Source organism: Zeugodacus cucurbitae, chromosome 2, assembly GCF_028554725.1.
Source record: "Zeugodacus cucurbitae isolate PBARC_wt_2022May chromosome 2, idZeuCucr1.2, whole genome shotgun sequence".
NCBI lineage: Eukaryota > Metazoa > Arthropoda > Insecta > Diptera > Tephritidae > Zeugodacus > Zeugodacus cucurbitae.
Window position 1 is genome coordinate 24,657,904 of NC_071667.1, and position 20,340 is coordinate 24,678,243.

General features: G+C 37.2%; 1 protein-coding gene across 5 annotated transcripts in view; it reads right to left on the reverse strand.

Moving 5' to 3' along the window:
• The window catches only part of LOC105217799 (lachesin), a 329,292-nt gene that overhangs the window by 69,796 nt on the left and 239,156 nt on the right, over positions 1-20,340 (reverse strand). For 2 of the 5 annotated variants that reach the window (XM_054225239.1, XM_054225242.1), the window contains exon 3: positions 15,829-15,858. The exons of the other annotated variants lie outside the window; for them this stretch is intronic. The gene's annotated coding sequence lies outside the window, so the exon portion shown is untranslated. The remainder of the gene's footprint in view (positions 1-15,828; positions 15,859-20,340) is intronic. 5 annotated transcript variants of the gene reach the window in all.

Here is a 20,340-nt window from a genome sequence, read left to right on the forward strand (position 1 = left end):
CAATAAGGCGGCGGGGACCGATGGATTACCGGCCGAGCTAATCAAATACGGCGGCGAAGAGCTGATAAGGTGCATACATCAGCTTCTTTGCAGAATATGGTCGGAAGAAAGCATGCCTGACGATTGGAATCTCAGTGTACTCTGCCCAATACACAAAAAGGGAGACCCCTCAATTTGCGCCAATTACCGTGGGATAAGCCTCCTCAACATCGCGTATAAGGTCCTGTCGAGCGTACTGTGTGAAAGACTAAAGCCCACCGTCAACAAACTGATTGGACCTTATCAGTGTGGCTTTAGACCTGGAAAATCAACAACAGACCAGATATTCACCATGCGCCAAATTTTGGAGAAGACCCGTGAAAATAGGATCGACGCACACCAGCTCTTTGTCGACTTTAAAGCTGCTTTCGACAGCACGAAAAGGAGCTGCTTTTATGCCGCGATGTCTGAATTTGGTATCCCCGCAAAACTAATACGGCTGTGTAAGTTCACGTTGAACCAAAAGCTCCGTCATGATTGGGAAGGACCTCTCCGAGCCGTTCGATACCAAACGAGGTGTCAGACAAGGTGACTCACTATCGTGCGACTTCTTTAACTTAATGTTGGAAAAAATAATAGGAGCTGCAGAGCTAAATAGAGAAGGTACAATCTTCTACAAGAGTGTACAGCCATTGGCGTACGCCGATGATATCGATATCATTGGAAACAACACCCGCGCCGTTAGTTCTGCTTTTTCCAGACTGGATAAGGAAGCGAAGCGTATGGGTCTGGTGGTGAACGAGGACAAGGCGAAATATCTCCTGTCGTCAAACAAACAGTCAGCGCATTCGCGTCTTGGCTCCCACGTCACTGTTGACAGTCATAACATTGAAGTTGTAGATAATTTCGTCTACCTGGGAACCAGCATTAACAGCAATAACAATGTCAGCCTGGAAATCCAAGCAGAATCACTCTTGCCAACAGGTGCTACTATGGACTAAGTAGGCAATTGAAAAGTAAAGTCCTCTCTCGACGAACAAAAACCAAATTCTACAAGTCTCTCATCATTCCCGTCCTACTTTACGGTGCAGAAGCGTGGACGATGTCAACATCCGATGAGACGGCATTAGGAGTTTTTGAGAGAAAGGCTTTGCGGAAGATTTATGGTCCCTTAAACATTGGCAACGGCGAATACCGCAGACGATGGAACAATGAGCTGTATGTGTTATTCGACGACATAGACATAGTCCAGCGAATAAAAAAACAGCGGTTACGCTGGCTAGGTCATGTTGTTCGAATGGATGAAATTGCTCCAGCTCTGAAAGTATTCGATGCAGTACCCGCTGGTGGAAGCCGAGGAAGGGGGAGACCTCCACTCCGATGGAAGGACCAGGTGGAGAGGGACCTGGCTTCACTTGGTATCACCAATTGGCGCCTGCCAAAAGGAGAGATGCGTGGCGCACTGTTGTGGACTCGGCTATAACCGCGTAAGCGGTTTCTACGCCAGTTAAGAAGAAGAAGAAGAATTATAGTTATAATCCATTCACAGTTACGTCGAATAACTAATATTGATTTCAATTGCAACATTTCTATAGGCTTGGAGCATCTTGCGCAGAGAACAATGCTTACTCTCACCTGTGAGAATACCAATTGCGAGGGAACTATAAAGTAATCGTTTACACCCAAACATAGCCCTTCCTTACTTGTGTAATATTCTAACCATTGAAGATTTATAGTTATTTGTTGAAGTATCTACTGTCTAAATCTAATGAAAGTATATGATCCTAGAACCTAGTTCTTCAATATATCTGAAACCCTTCATTGGTTTTGGTGAACGACTTTCCTTTTTCTACCAAATTTACAAGTTTATCTCTTGCACCTTAGACGCAAGGCACGCCTACACATCCACTTATATATTTATATGTCTTGCGTAAAGTCAATATTAAGTGCCCGAAGCAAACAAAATCAAAATCAAACAAAACAATGCATGAAATTGCGGAAAAAATACCTACTTCTGCGACCACAAAAATGCACATATGCGCACACACTCACGCACACGCACTGAATCCTATAGAAGCAGAGATAGACATTGTTATTTGTAGTCGAGCACTCAAAGGCTAACATTTTCTATTACACAAATAAACAGCTATAAACTACCGCTACCGCACGTGCACATCTGCGTTCCGCCCACAGTTCATGAAATAACAATGCGCTTAGGTGCCCACATAACTATCATCAAGTCGTTCTGCTGCCTCCTCAACTCCAACTCCAACCGACCTCCACAGCGCGCCGCTCAATTACTTGAGTTCAGGTTTTCTGCGCATCTAAGCTGTTTATGTGGCGTCTTCCTCTTGCTGCTTGATTGTCTTGCAGGCTTTTTCGTTTGGCACCCCCTTGGCGCCTCAACCCCTCAGCTGTCTCCCACTCATTTCCTGTCGTTCCTTTGTTGCAGCTTAATGCTGCATCCTTTAGCCGCCACAGTTTTGCCACCTCATTTACCCTTGCCATCGTCTTGCACCGCCCTTTGGCACCCTTTGTTACTTTACTTTCTCATTACGACGAATTTTTTCCAATTTCTTCGGTGCACAATTTTTTCATCGCTTTATTATACTCTCGCAACAAAAGTTGCTAAGAGAGTATTATAGATTTGTTCACATAACGGTTGTTTGTAACACCTAAAACTAAAAGAGTTAGATATAGAGTCATATATACCAAAGTGATCAGGGTGACGAGTAGATTTGAAATCCGGATGTCTGTCCGTCCGCCCGTCTGTCCGTCTGATTCCTTGGCACCATAAGTTCGAAAATGGGCGGAATCGGACCATTGCCACGCCCGCAAAATGGCGAAAACCAAAAACATATAAAGTGTCATAACTAAGCCATAAATGAAGTTATAAAAGTAAAATTTGGAATAAAGGATCGCACTAGGAGGGGGCATATTTGGATGCAATTTTTTTGGGGAAGTGGGCGTGGCCCCTGCCGCAAATCGGTTATTTGTATTTAACTCGCAAACCAATAAAGCTGTATAAACCAAACTTTCTGCAGCCGGTTCGGATAATAACCACGCCCACCTCCCATACAAAGGTTAGGTTGAAAATTACTAAAAGAGGGTTAACTAAGTAACGAAAAACGTCAGAAACACTAAACACACAGAAGAAATAGCAGAAGGGAGCTGTACTCAGATTTTTTTACAAAATGGAAAATGGGCGTGGCATCGCCCACTTATGGGTCAAAAACCATATCTCAGGAACTACTCGACCGCTGCGAATGAAATTCGGTATATAATTTCTTGACACCCTGATAACACGGATAAAAAATGGGCGAAATCGGTTCACAACCACGACTACATTCCTTATAACTCATTTTTGAATTCCATCTTATTCCTTCACTTTCTAATGTAAACATAAGGAACTAATGAAGATGGCGGAATAAAGCTTTACACAAATAGTGCATATCATCTCTGGCTTCACTTGTGAAAAAATTGTCGAAAACGGACAATAACTTTTCAAGGCCCCAGATATCGAACATGTTGAACTCAGCGCCTAAGGATAAATTTGAACCGAAAATATGGGTAAATCTCTCAGATAATTTAATGTAATTCAGAGGAAATTGTTTTCTTCTAATAGTGTGTCTCTGTTCCAAAAATTATTCAAATCGGGTAATAACATCTCCATATACTTCATTGCAGGTTTTTCAAAAGTATCTTCTCCTAGCTCCCATATACCTCATTATAGGTTTTTCAAAAATACGGTGAGCTTTATTCCGCATATATGTATTGGTTAATATGTGAGCTCTCTTAGCAAAATTAAGTGAGCGTATCGTCTTGGATATAGTGTACTTTGCTGATGAAAATGAATGAAATCGGTTAAGGAATTACCTCAGCCCTCATATACTATATATGACGATTTTCGTTATTCTATTAAACTTTATGCCAAATTTATGGGTTATTTGAATGTTATCTTAATAAAATTTCTTCAATAAATTGCGAGAGTATAAAATTTTCGTTTGCTCCCGAACTTAGCCTCTCCTTACTTGTTATTAGTTTTATTTGTTGTGGTTGCTGTAGTTGGCTGTTTTTTCGTTAAGCTGCTTTCTTTTTCGCTCGCAGCTGTCCTTTTGTGCTCCGATTTGTACGCCTTCTTTACTTTCGCTAGGTTGTTTGCTTGTTTGTGTGTGTGTCTCCCCTTCTTCTTCTTCTGTTTGTCTACGGCTTCAGCTCATTCTATTTGCTCACCCTCTCCCAGTGTTCTCTAACTATATACCAACTGACTGCTACTACATAGTTATTTCCTAATTTCCCTTCGACTTCCTTCCTTCCTTCTTTACTCATCTCCTGATTTCGGTTGCCACCCGCAGCCGCCGCTTGGCCCTTCCTTTTTTAATTATAACCGAAAAGTAGAAATTACTTTATAGCCGAGTGTTTGTCTGCCCAAAGGGTTAATACACAGTGGCGCAGTTATCGCTTTCACGCTCGTAAAATCGGCAAGCTTAATGCAGCAGCAGCAGCAGCGACGTGAAGTGCGTCAGTTCAATTTTTCTTTCCTTTCTGAGTGTGTTGGCATTTTATTTCTTATGGGTTTACTAGAGCATACTTTGTTAGTTTTTGTTATGGAATTTTTCACCGATTGATTGGCGCACTCAAAAGAGTAATATTTACTTGATTAGTTGTTGTGTGTACCATAACAACAACAACAACACAAAAAATAAATAAAATTTTGCTTTGCTGCATGATTTTTTTTCGGCTGAAGTGTTTTAATTTGGCACAAGTTTACTGCGAAAACTTTATTAGAAAAATTTCCTGAGTAAAACACATTGGGGAATACCCGCAAGCTGAGTAGTTTTCGGTTTAACTATGTGAGGCGTCACAGTGGAGCTGAGGTGTGACTTGCGAACCTTTATGAGAAAACAATTATTATATACAATTATTGCAAAAGGAAACAAGCAAATATCAAAAACAAAACCACAATTCAAATGGTTCAAGGTTTTGGTCGCAAATAAAAAACAAATAGGTATATAAAAAAATTATTTAGTTGAAGTTTTTAAACATTTTATATAATTATCTTAAGGCTTAGGCCATGGTGTGAAGAATTTTGTAATTTTTTCTTGCTTAGCAGTTTTCAAAAGCTCCTTCAATTCAGACTGATACACAGCAGTCGCATTAGCAATTTGTCTCTTAAAAATCGTTCGTTCCATAGACGGATCAATGTTCATAAAGAAATCGCAGAGCTCATTTGCCATTCCTAAACCTTCACTAAGATTTTTCAAATTGAATGTAAAACAAGTAAGGAAGGGCTAAATTAGCCCTTGACGCATCATGAGCTAAATGAGAACGCGAAACAAGGCTCGTTAAAATAAAATTCAGGCCGAGTACTATAAATCTTGTAGGGATGTCAGAATAATCGTTGACTTACTTATTGGCTCCAAATATACTTAATTTCAATTAAATTTATGTGGTGGGTATTTATAGTCAAGATATAGACGCAAGTATAACAATATTATATATTTAAAATGAAGTTTTATAAGTCAGTGCGTAATTTTTATTTCTACTCTAAAGTAATCTGACTCTAATATTTTTTTTTTTGTTATGACATCCATAAGCTATAATGGCATACATGTACAGCTGAAAACTAGCTTCGCTACACATATAGCACCACACAAGTGCATGTAGTAGTGAGTTATCAGTGCAAAAGCGACACCATATGTGGAATGTTTGTCATTGTGAGCAGTTATTTAACAAAATACTCGTTTGTATGAAAAACAAATGGCAATCAATCAACTGGGTAAAACCGGTAAGCGCTTGAATAGGATTTGTTTATTAAATTTAGATTAAATTTTTTATGGGTTCATTGAATTGGGGGAATGTTTAAACAGGATATCCTTTGCTCTTGTGTTACTCTTAAATATAACGCATTGAAATTTAAAGCATGTTTATAATATAGTAGTGGGTGGTTAAAAAATTGTAACGGAATTTTATCGAAATTATATAAACTTTTTATTGAAATTATCTTAAAGCCGTATCGAAATTATACCGAAATTATGAGGAAATTATATCGAATTTGTGTCGAAATTTTATAGAAAGTATATGGGAGCGTTGCAGAAATTTATTGTATTGTTAGCTAGCTTGTTACGAATTGGTATCGAATTTTTATCGATTTTTTACCGAATTTGTATCGATTTTGTATCGAATTAAGGTGTCTTTCATCCCAAAAGCTGGTAAAAGCTTTCATGTTACTGAAAAAGTTTTCAGGCCTATTAGCCTCTCCTCGTCCCTCTTGAAAACGTTGGAGAGGCTAATGGATCTGTACATAAGGGACAAAATCCCTAGAAATAAGCTTATTAAAGCTCAACACGCCTACTGCAAGGGCAGGTCGGTGGACACCGCCTTACACTCTGTAGTGTCGTGAATAGAGGAAGCCCTCTTAAATAATGATTACGCGGTAGGTACCTTCCTCGATATCAATGTAAGACCGGAAGCGGTCATTAGGGCATTAGACGATTTTGGGGTAGAAGCGAACCTTAAGCATCTCATCTACAGTCTGCTCAGCGACAGAACTGTTTTTGCGGAGTGGGGAAGCGCAAATGCGCTCCGGACTGTAAATAGGGGTACCCCGCAAGCGTTCTCTCACCTTTGCTCTGGATTCTGGTGGTGAACGACCTACTGGGAGAACTTCAAAATCAAGGCTGTCGAGTGACGGCCTATGCTGATGATGTAGCCCTTTTGGTCAAAGGAAAATTCCTAAACACCATATAAGAGATGACCCAAGGTTACCTAGAAGTGGTAAGCCGTTGGGCGCATAGAAGTGACTTAGCCATAAACCCGAGTAAAACTGAACTCGTCTTATTTACAAGAAGATACAAAATTCCAAATGCCACTCTCCCCTCATTGGGAGGCTCCAGTCTGCAACCTGCGGACTAGGTGAAATACCTCATGGAAGCCAAACATTGAGGAGAGAAAGGCTTCGGTAGCTCTTTACTGCTGTAGAGGGGCTATTGGAAAAAGGTGGGGTCTCTCACCGAAAGTGGTTTTATGGTTGTATGAGACCATTATTAAACCTATAATGTTCTATGGCGTTGTCGTCCGGTGGAGGGCACTCGAGAAAGTCACACTAGCTAAGCAGCTGGAGCGTGTCCAAAGAGCGGCTCTAATTGGAATCAGCGGAGCGCTAAGAACAACACCAACAATGGCTCTTAATGCCATCTTACAAGTCGCACTTGTTGATATAGTCGATAGGTCGCTGTCAGACTCAGAGACGCTGGGTACATGATCGTGGTCCCAAGCAGGGGGATTCTGAAATTCTCCGTCGGTGGGAGGGGGAGTTTTCTGCAGAAAGCTCTCTATCAATACCAGCTTTAGGCTACCTGACCACTGTAGTGTCTTCCAAGCAGAGGTCGCTGCGATCAAAGTAACAATGAACGCACTGCTCCGTATGGTGACCACTTTTAGAGAGGTATGTATTCATACCGACAGTAGAGCGGCAGTACTGGCATTGTAATCGATGACAGTACGCTCTGGGCTAGTTAAGGAGTGTCTTAGATCCTTATCAATAGCTTCCAGCTATTTTGCGATCCGACTAGTGTGGGTACCCGATCACCGTGGGATCGTTGGTAACTGTATAGCGGACAAGCTTGCAAGGGAGGGTACCCTAGCTGCATTGACGTCGGAATGGGAGCGCATTAGTAGTCCATGGTCCCCCTGGCAAAAGCGCTGGACGTGCAGACTACGTATGAGCTCGTCAAACGCTGGTCAACTACCAGTACTTGTGCAGTGGCGAGGTCCTTTTGGCCCCCTGTGGAGCGTAAGCGATCCTTTCAACTGCTTTCTCGGGCAAGGTCCATATCAGCGCGATCATTGGTGTACTTACTGGGCATTGTCCAATGGGTACCCATACGGTGAGACTTGGGATCGTGGCTGATGCAAGTTGCCATAACTGTATGGATGGAGATTAAATCATCTAAGAATTTTCTTCTTCATTGTCCAGCTTTTGCAAGACTGAGGTTGAAACACCTCGGAAACGGATTTGTAACGGATTCCAAGCATTTTGCTGAATCTTAAAGGTCTTTAATCCACAGGGAGTTTTATTGGTACCACAATGGACAGCGCCAGGCTGTCTAAGTGAGATCTTCTGTTTTTGCAGAGATCTGCCTACAAATCGAATTTGCATCGATAATGTACCGAAATTGTACTGAAATTTGTACCCAATTTGTATCGAATTTGCATCGATACTGTATCGAAATTATATGAAATTTACAAAAAAATCAATTTAGTAAAAACTTTACCTAAAATTTCTAAATTATGAGTTTCACTTCTCCGCTTTAAACAACGTTTTCATTATTAGTTTGTCAACTTGGTATTAATATTTTTTCTGCTGCTTCCTTTTCATAAGCAACACATAATGCAGCAAAGTAGATTTGACGATAAGCTCGCTGGATGTGGAAATATTTGTGAGCGCATGAACTTGTCAAGTTTTGAGCATGATTAAGGACGAAGATGCTGCTATAAGGGAATATTGGTAGATATTCAATTTATTTGGAAAAATTAAATGAAATCGTTTATTAAAGCCGATGAAGTGGGTTAATATGTTATACTAAATTGACAGTTCTAACATTTAAACATTGATAAATACATTTTTTATAAATTTACACATATGTAGGTGTAATGCTTTAATTTATGAATTAAAAGGTCCTTATTGAAAAAAATTATTGAAAATTTACGGAAACGGAGTTTCGGTGATACATTTAACAATTTATGCCTCAAAAATTAAATTTATAGTTTTTTATATAATTTTTTCAAAACTAATTTAAGTGTTAACAAATTAAAAAATTAAAAACTAAAAAACACATCACTTATCACAAAGGCCTGATTGCTATTTCAATATAAATTAATATTTTACTATTTGGTTTATGAAAGGTTTGATACTTTCATACCAAAAATATCAAAATTCTAATCAAAACTATACTTTTTGCATAAAGATATTATATTTCGTACCAACAAATACAAACTGCAAATTATTATAAATTTGTACACCTTTGAAGCTTTCAAGTGTTTTTGAAAACATTATTGCATTCATATGCAACAACACTGCGTATACGTAACATTTCAATGCTCTGTGCTCCAATACAAATGTGTATGCCTTTGTTTGAATGGCAAATAGGTCAAGTTAACTGAATGCCATAAAGAATCACAAAAAACAACTACAAAAATCATTGCATTGCAGCTTACAAAGTTTAAGCGCCAAATATATAATTCTATTGCATTTTTGTTTAGCACGAGCGTGCACCAGTGCGTATACGTAACACTTTTGCAATGCGTTTCAATTAATTATTCGTGTGAAAACAAATTTATTTATTTATTTTTTGTAAGTCATTCACAATGTGACTACCTGATGTTTATAGTGAGTGATCAAGCGCTAAGTCAGCGAGTATGAGAGAGAAGTGATTGTGCTAGATATTTATTGAAGGATTACGAAAAGATTTTTTCGGTTGATAACAGTGAATAAAAAATTGAGAGTTTTTCGGAACAAAGAAAGTTCCAATCATGTTTTCTGGTAGAGAAGAAAAAGGATATGTATAAAAATTAAAATGTTTGTGCCTGATTGCAAGACCCTTTTCGAAGTAAGATTGCCACCTATATACCTGTAAATGTAATTTTTAAATAAATATTCATCTAAATATGATTTTTTTATTATAATGGTTTACTTAATGGTTTTGAATATTTTTCACATATCTTTAATTACATAAAATTGCATTTTTTTTTGCTTAAACTAAAATTTTAAAGCAGTGACAACTTTTCTCGGGAAAAATTTCAACAGACAAAGCTTTCATAAAAGAATTGCTACAGAAAATGTTCATAAGATTTTCAAGTTGATAATTATTTTATTTTTATTAAAAAAAAAAAATATAAAAAAGGTTGCCACCTTTATGAAAAATATTTTAAATCGTGTTTTCTCATAATCTAATTTTTTAATGAAATTTAAAAAAAGACTATATTAGCTTTTCATATTTTGTTACCTTCAAAATTTTCAAACAGAATTTTTTAACCGAATTATTCAGTTATTCTTCTTTTAGGACACTACACAGCAGTAAATTTGGCGAGATAAATAATTACATTACACATTAATAATTCAAGAAAACAGAACTCATTCAATAACACAAGAAAACCCATATTATTGAGAACTCATTCAAAGGTTATCGAACGCACCTTTTGTAATCACTATGGAGCAAGAGGAAGAGATATCAACCACCCGTCCGTAAATTACTAGTTCAACTGCATTTCATCGATAGTTTGCAGCGCTTGTAAAAGTGAAAATTGTATTTTATTACCCTCGGCACACCACTGCGTATACGCAACACACAAAACCGCAACGCATACGAATTTAAATCAATGAGATTACGGTCGAAAAATGCTGCTAATGAGGTGCAACCGAAAGATTCGGGCGCCTGTGGCGTGTAAACTTTCGTAAGTGTTTTAAATTTTAATGCGGTTGCGGCTGATTTATTTTGAGATATGCCGTTAAGTGCCACAAATACACGCACTACACATGTGTATGTGCGAACACACACGCACTTTATAGTGTTGCGGTCAGCACAAACAGGCAAATGGTCGGCGGGAATGTGCTGACTAACGGTAAATATTTCAGCAAGCCACACGAGCCGGTCATTTTTCACGCACTTAAATGAATAATGCAGACCAAAGTGAAAGACAAAGGAAATAAAAAAATGGCGAATAAAAATTTCGAAAAAAATAATAAATAATAGAAACAAAAGAAACTTTGCAAAATACCGTTACACATAAATAAATCAAGAAACAAATCTTGCGCGCACATTAACTGCTTGCCGGCGGGCAAAAGTGAAGTAGAAAAAAAGAATAAAATTTGCAACCGCATAAAATATGTACGCACACATGTGTGGCGAGCGAGGAAATTATATATATACATATATATTACTTGCTAGTGGACAACCTTTTTGTGTTTTTTCTTTACTCTCGTTTTCTTTGTCGCTGAGTTTTTGTCCTTTACAGCCGGGCATTGTGCTCGGAACTTGTGAAACATGGCACATAATACAGTACTTTTGTGAGAAACAAGTCGACTAGCTACATACATACATACATACATACATATACAAAGCATATAGAGAAACATAGCACTACATAGCACATTGCCAGCATGGTAATGACCCAATAAAAACTCCAAACTAAGTTACGTTCACGAAAGGACTTTCTTTTTTACTTTGCGCTGCTTGTTGTTGTTGTAGTGTGACACACAGCAGCACATATGTATTCCTTACAAAATAAGTTATGCAGCTGTACATGTTGGCAGCATGAAAATGACCAACTGAACAAAAGCAACGCACACACAGAGGTCATGATGTTGGCCCACATCACACTGACAATGCTTTCGATATCATTTCGTTGTATCTCTGACATTCGACATAACTTTCTCTGTTTCCACTTACAATTCGTTATACTTAATATGCTTTACACAGTTCTACTTTCCGGCAGAATTTTTTTTTCTTCAAAATTTTTGTTTTTCCATTTTATACTTCAACTTCTGGACTTTGACATGCCGTTGGGAAGAACCTTGCTCAAATATCAAAACTTTACACACCGTAGAGAACATTGTTTTGCCTGACAGCTTGATAAGAATCTTTCAAAGCAAATGCAGTGATTAAGTTTCTTCTGCTCGTTGGTGTGATCCATAAATAGAATTGTGTGAGTCCACAAGTGTGTATGTGTGTGCGTGTGTGGGTGTCTGAGAGTGAATAATCTTTCGCCAAAAGCTTTAATTCAAAGAATTGCAAGCGAAAACACGCAACAAAAACAAATGAAAATACAAAAAGTAATTTGCAGAAAGCAATAACAACTGCTAAGAATCACAGCATACGAAAATAAAACACAAATAACAACAATAGCGAACATCAGCATCAGAAAACAAATGCGAGGTTACCACAACTTCCACCTGACCAGCAGCGAGTCGTGTCTTCTACGCCTCTACAAACTGAGTTGTTAAGCTGTAAGCAATTTCTTAATTGCGGACGATATATTGTAAAGACAACTCGGCTGTTAAGCAGGCAGTTGCGCACACACAGAACACAAAGAGTATTATAAATAACTTGTTTGCGTACGAGGATCGCTTAATAGGTCGGTTAAATTAAATTTTTGTCTTCAGGCGAAAAATAGCTAACAACATTTTTTAAGTGAATACTTTTTACTCGTTGCATAAAGATCAAAATTTTTTCAGTTTTTTGCGATCTGCAACTAATAAATTTCCTCAAGTAATTTAAAATTCCAAAGACACCTTAAATTGATAGAAGACTTATACCTTCGTTGCATATTTGCAGTTCTCGAAGGATAAAATGTTCATAAAGAGCTAATTGTAGAACACTAACCTTCTACTATTCAAGAGCATTTTCGTAATTTTGTGCCCGATCCGATCCAAAATTAATCACTCTTATCATAATGCTTAAATTGACTTCATGAAGGCAGTTCGCTCGGTAGATAATTCCGTAGAAGATATCATACATATATCTGCCTATCTTAGATAGAACCTCTTTTAAAGATATAGTTCACTAATTGGTTTTCGATCGACAACAGAACTTATACTGCTCATGGGGATTTAAATGTATATAATCATATTTTCCGATAAATAATAACAAAATCCACTAGAATAACGAAGATCGTTATATAATGAAGGAGGAATGGGGAACGACTTCCTGGAACGAAGTTCTAGGTTTCTCTTAATATTGTCAAGTTCGCTCGCATAATAACCGATATATGCTTTTAAAGCCGACCAAAGTTTGACAATCTTAATTTTAGGTATATGAGAGCTAGGGGAAGTAATTACCCAATTTTAGCCATTTTTGGTACAGATACAGTATTAGAAAGAAACCTCTGAATTTCTTTAAAATATCTGATCAAATATTTTTGGTAGAAAATTATCCATAGGTAGTGAGACCCGTATGTTCCGTATCTGGGGCTTTGAAAAGACATAGTCCGATTTCGACAGTTTTTAGACGTACGATGGCACACTTCCAATGGGTTATATCTGTAAATTTTTATTTCTATATCTTCATTGGTTCTTCATTTATATATTGTCAAGTGAAGGAGTCAAATGGAATTCAAAGGACCACGCCCACTTTTCCAAACAAAATTTTAACCAAATTGTTCACCTCTAATGTGATCCTCTGTACTAATTCTTTAGTTGTGGCTTAGTTATAACACTTTATAAGTTTCCGGTTAACGCCATTTTGTGGGCGTAGCAATGACTCGATCCCATCTGCAATATCAAGACTCCCATGTTGCCAAGGAATACATGTACCAAGTTTTATCTAGATGTCTAAGACGGATATACGTCTGGATTAAAACGTCTTCTATTCGTCTTTCTGATCATTTTGTTATATGTATATAACTCTATATCTCATAAACCTAAAGCGTTAATTGCGCATCTGTATTCAGAGTAACTATAAATTATGGAGAAGTCTGGAATTTTTCAAGTCTTTAGAGTTACCTTTGATATATCCATTAGCTCTCGTATATTGCCAAACATAGCAAATTTATGTGCATTCCGTATAGTGCTGCCGGAATACGCAGCGGCCATTCATCTATTCTCACACACCCATAAATATGTATATACAAATCAACAAAGATACGTTGTACACCTGTGTTAGCAAGCATTCAAACTGATAACTGTATCTACATTTCAAACACACACACAGCGGTGCTTGCTTATTTGGACTTTCAAGCATTCGGACATTCCTCTGACACCATCATGACGTTGGCATTCTTCCATTACCCTTACCATTGCATTCCATTTCATACTATTCACTGGCATTGCAATAAACGAAATCGGAAGAAATTGCATTGTGTGAAAAGGCCACACACATTGAGTGACTGATAAAGGGCGTCGAGCGGTCGAAAATTATGACCGAATATAGAGGAACACACACACACAAATGTATAAACAATGGTGAGACGTTGTGGAATAGCTGAGTAGCAGTGATATTGTTGCACTGATAATGATATAACAAAGGCAGAAAATACAAGCACAAATACACATATGATAAGTACCCTGACAATAGCATTGCAAACCTGTACATATAAAGCAATGATCACACACACACGCATCCACCGAAGCACTATAATCTGCACCAACACGCAGCCAAACAAAAGTGAAGTGGTATTTAGAAGTTTGCAGTACTGTTACAAGCCGCCGTACAAACAATTTAAGCAACAACAACATTTTTATTTAAAATTGCATATATGTCTTGTGTACAGAAGAAGCAGCGAAGTGCAAAAGGTTACGCAGACCGTTTGATAATTTGCTGCGGCACAATTGTCTATTGCCTATGTTATTGTTATTGTAGTTGTTGTTGTTGGTTTGGTGTAAAGTTATCGCATTTAGAATATGCTGTAGGAAAGGAAAGGATGTGGCCGCCAAGCGTAACAAAGGCAATATACCGTTGTTTGTATAAAGATATTAAGGGCCAGTTGGACTCACACAAATAAACATAGTACTCATAGCAAGTAAGGAAGTGGCAAGTACTCTTCGACCCACAATTCGACCCAGATATTCGACATAAATTCCACTAGAATAACGAAAATCATTATAGGTTGTATCTGGAGGCCGGGATAATTCCTAAATCGATGTCACTAGTTTTCGTCACCAAGCGAAATTTTGTTCAATATGATATATGCACTTAATTTTGCTAAGTTATCACATATTAACCGATATATATGGTATAAAGTCCACCGTACGTTTGAAAGTATATGATGTATATGGAGGTTAGATGAAGTATTGACCTAGCTTTAACCATTTTTGACACAGAGGCACACTATTAGAAAGAACACATCTCCTTTGATTTTTTTTTAGAATATCTGAGAGATTTAACGATATTTTCGGTTTACCAAAAAATTATCCACAAACACTAAGGTCATGCTCGATATTTGGGGCCTTGAAAAGTTATAGTCCAATTTCGAGAAGTTTTAAATGAGCAGTGCCAGTCAATGCCATATTTATTCAAATTTTTATTCCAATATCTTCACTGGTGCTTGTTTTATATATTGTAAGGTATTGTAAGGTGTATATTGTGGTATAAGGAAAGTGGGCATGGTTGTGAAATGATCACAATCATTTTCAAGACATACCATCAAGTGTCAAGGACTATTTCCTTGATGATGTGCAAAATTGGGTTAAAATTTATCGAGTAGTTCCTGAGATATATCATTTGAACAATAAATGGATGGCGCCACACCCACTGATCATTATTTATATCAACCTGAGTGCCATCCATGTAACCTCCTCACAATCAATTTTATTGTTTCTATTTATTTTTCGTCTCGCCAAACAACCGTTATGTGAACAAAACTATTATACTCTGTGCAACATGTTGCGGGAGTATAAAAAGTACCGTAAGAGTGTTAGCAGATAATGCGCCGCTGGCATTGTACCCATGTTAAAAGAGAGAGAGAGTATAAAATCAAATCGCATTTGTAAAAGTTAGAAAATTGTGAAAAAGTGAAAATTTATTATTTGGTAAAACCTTCGCTTAATGGAGGGATGTCGAAATGCTGAACAACATTAAAATACAATTACATGTTTTTAACAATGGGATAATGTACTCGTAATAAATTTTGAATTTTAACTTTTAATTTAGGAAACAACTGATTTTTTTACATGAATGTACGTAAACTTTGTGGGAGTATAAAATTTATACAAATTTCATACAGTTTCGAGAAAGAGTTGCCACGTTTCTGCCAACATTCGGATGGCTTGACACTCAATTTATTAATAAAGCATAAACAATGCAATGAAGTTTTACTTTTCAGAATTGAGGAAAATAAACAAATTTTACTCACTTTTTGCTGTATCCTTTATTTTTTCGGGTTCTGAAAGGAATAAAAAGAAAAAAAATGAATGTTATATGTAAACTAAATTTATTAAAGAGACAAAAGTTAATGATGAAAGAGTGTATAATTTTTAATTTCTACAAATTTTCTGAATTCTGTGTAATGAAACTAAGTTGAACTGGCGTACTGTTTCACAAGTTCATAATTTTTAATCATGCGTCGAATTGTAGGCAACATAGATTATTGAAAAATCTGTTAATGTATGACAATTTTTCGTAGACTTTTCGCAAATATTATAACTGTACAAATATTATGTTGTGATTCAATGTGTATGATTTCTAGTTCGTTTTCGACGACCAGCATTTGATAGAATCATTAAGAAGGGCATCAATTATCTGCTATATATACAGAGTTTGAGTTAATTGATGTTGGAAAATTTTCATAGAGTATGAGACAATAATAGACGTCAGCACTATTGCAGACTGACTGACTGCTACCAGCTCAGCTGCAATTTGAACAATAAGTTTCTAAGTAGCACGCTGATATTGATTTTCTTTCGATTTTTTATGGTAAGTAATATGGCTTGTGTTGACAATGCAGCTTCTTGGAACTATATTCAATATTACACATTTTTCTAAAAAATTAATTGTTTGTTTATTCCGTTATCACATACTCAGTGTGTGTCTTAAGCATTACTATTATGTAAAATTAGGCGATTTGAGCAAATTTTTTTAAAAGAAAGTACTCGATCGATTGTTTCGAAGTTTTTTGCACATAATAAGGTATATATTCAACTACATTTCAATTTTTTTTTACAAAAATATTGAAAAATAACGGAGTTATATGCTAACTACGGATGTGCCAAAAAGTTCCCTAACTGCTGACATAATTCCGACCGAATGAGTTGCTGAAACAAAAAAATTCAAAAAGGATATTCAAGATAAATATATTTCCTATATAATGACCTACGATTTTTAGAAAATATCAAAAATTGACAAAATGGCGTAGTTCTGGACAACAATTTCGTAAACAAATGGTATTTTTTAATTGCCAAATTGACAATTTTCAACCAATCAAAATCAAATCGTGATTGAAGTCGATCGGTCAATTTCTCTTTGAGTTATGATGTCTGCAATTTTGAGAAATGTCGTTTCGAGAAAAACGCGTTTTAAGTTTCGACTATAGCTGCTTATACCTGCGGGCGGTCGCTGTTTAGAACGCTACCATTCATAAACTATTCAAGATACCATCTTACCGCTTTCACAGGATATTTTTGAAAGTTTAAACTATCGAATAAGAAAAAAATAAAAAAAAAATCTTTTTTTTGAAAATGTCACACTGGTAAAGCCCTTTAATGGGTGCTTGCTTATATTTTAACGAGAATTATGATTGCTTTCCAACAATAAAGTACAACTCATATAAACTTGGTAGAAATATGTTCGAAACGTAAAATCAATATACCGTTATACATATTTCTAAATATAATATAAAGAAATAGTGCACCGTTAATTGCCTGCTATGCGTGTTAGTAAAAGTTTTCGCTTCAAAACCAGCACTTTCATGAAATTACACACGTCATGTGATTATTTATAAAACCAAAATTCATTGTGGCCAATTATTTGCGTGTACATTACTGCAAGTCACTGTAGGTAAAAATACATACATACAAATGTTTTTATATATATATAAGACAATTTATATATGTACATAAATAAATCTGTGAGTATAATCAATCGGCCGCAACGACGCAAAGGCAACAAAGCATGCAAGCGCCCACACACAGCGCCACCGCAAGGGATATACCATAAAGAATGCCCAAACACACACAGACACTCATACACGCGTTTGCCTTCAACAAATTCCAATATGAGCGCAGTGGAACACACTTTCACGCACACCCAGCGACTGCCAGCAGCCATTGATAACTCATAGTCGCGCGCCTGTGCGTATATGTGTGTGTGTGTGTGTGTGTTTGAGCGCGCCGTAAAGTACGCAATCATGCACACCTACAAAGCAAACATAATTGATATCGTAATCAATTCAAACTCGAAATCTAAATCTTAAGCTCTGCGCGCCAGTTCAACTGAAGCGCCGTAAAAATTCAGCGAAGCCACAAGCGACCAACAGCGAACCAACGAAGCGAAGTGCTCACTCGCACAAGCCTTCGACTTTAACAGCAGCAGGCAACGTCTTCGACGCTTTCTCTTGCTGCCGGCAGCAACCTTTTACGATTCATGCAACAAAAGAGTGATTTCAGAGAGGGGTGAGTCGACAGAGGGGTTGGCATGAAATCAGAAAAATTCCTGCGAATTGTACGAGTCATCACGCAGCAGCGGAGGAAGGAGAGGATGACAGAAGAAAGCAAAAATATGCGCAAAGGCAGCGAAATCCTCAGACATTGGGACGCATTCGCACACAAAGCGAGCGCTATATGGAGATGTATGTATAGCGCGCTTGCAGGTGAATTGTTATCGCATCGCATAAAATTGTATATATGTACATATGTATTCAAATATATATATGTATAGATGCCAACTCGCTTGTAATGCAATGCACCGCAACGCCCCCCTTTGGCCCCAAAGATCCCCAAGCAATAAAGTATACAAATATTAGTCCTAATACCATTGAGACGGCAAGTCGACTTGCCTGCAAGAACAATAACAATGCATGCGTATACAAAAATAACAAAATACATATACTAGTTCCACAATAACAACAACAACAATAAACAAGAAAGCAGCCATAACCTCTGAGAAATGATAATGCACAAATACAAACAAACAAACAAACACAAAAACAACAGCAAACCAACGAAAGTAATCTTAAGACGACAACAACAACAACAACAAAAATACACAAAGCCACTAGCTATCATGCGCACGAAGGCAGCTGAGGCAGAACCGCAAAAACAAAATGGCAAAAAAGAAGAAAAAGACAACAACAACAGTAACAACAATGTGAAATTCGAATAAAAACGTAAACAAAAATGAAAATGAAATGAAATTGTATTGGCAACAAAAAAGGCAAGAAAATTACAAATATAAATACACTAAGCATACTTGCAGGCGCACAAGCACAAGCAATTGTTTGTTCGCTTTTGGCTGTGTATGTGTGTGTGCGTGTGGTGAATGAAATGAAAATGCTGGAGGTAGAAAAACAACAAATACGAGAAATAAAGCACAGAAAACGAGCTACAAAAACAACAACAACAGCTGTTGCGGTGCAGAACAACAACATGAGACAACAAAAACATACATAAGCTGAATAAAATAAAAACAACAAAAATATACAACAACAACAATTCGGTAAATGAGAAAATAAGAAGCAGCTGCAGCAGACGCAAAAGACGAAGGCAGCCGCAGCAGAGGCAATAAAATGAATTGTGGTGCCGCAACGCTGCTGCTGCGCCCAAGTGCCAGCAATGGTTGTAGCAATTGTAACCACAACAGCTACAACAGCAAGAGCAACAGCGATAGCAATAGCATTGGCAATTGTAACGGCATACTGCTTGGCATACAAATGTGCTGCTAGCTATGCGCGCAGTTAGCACAACAACAACAACAAAAACAAATTTTAACAACAACTACAGTTCTCCGAAATAGCAATTGCTGCAACACAACAATCAAACACTGTTGTGGTTGGTGTCAATATGTGCAGCAGCAACAACAATTATACGCATGGACACATTGGAACATGCAACATGCAACATGCACCAAAACAGTCTAGGTAAGTAAGTGCGTACGTATGTAAGTGGAGAAACATTTATTCATTTGTTGATTTATTTAACCAATGCCCAACTGGTAGAGAGGGCACATGCTTTGCTGACAAGTTATTGCTGGAAATTAGTTGCGCTCGTTACGGCGGCTGGTGTTGCACGGCTTCGTCTCAGGATAGTTGCAGCGAATGTGTTTGTGCTTTGGTCTAAGGGTTTTTCTAGTAAACTGATCTGATATATCTTAATACACTAAGTACATTTTTTTAGACCTTTAAATAACATTATTTTCGAAACAGAGAAAGTAGTCCTTTCTTCTTGCCTTATAAGCTTGTATTTGGTTAAACTGCTTTTTCGTGAAAGCCATATATTCAAGTATTTCCGTAAAGTCGCTGCTAGAGGAAAAAAACAAATGGCATATTTGAATCCTAGTTAGGGCCTTTTAGGCTGTCATTATTGTATTCAAGAATACCATTCCAACAGTGGTCAGGTCTATGTAAGCGTAACGGGCTTGCATTTTTATCAATCAGAGAGCTGTAACTCGATAGCATACATCAACAATATTTCAATTCTGCTGAATATTCTCTGCTGCTACAACAATAACAACAACAATATAATTGATAAATACTACACAGATCAAAAGATCATACAAAAGGGTGTAAATAGGATTTTCAGCATCAAAATAGAAAATCTAATTGTTGTTGAAATAATTTAGTTCCACTTAAGGGTGAGGTGGGTTTTTTTAATATATGCAATCATATATTTCATTTAATCATTTCAGCGTAACAAAGATACATATTTAAACAGTA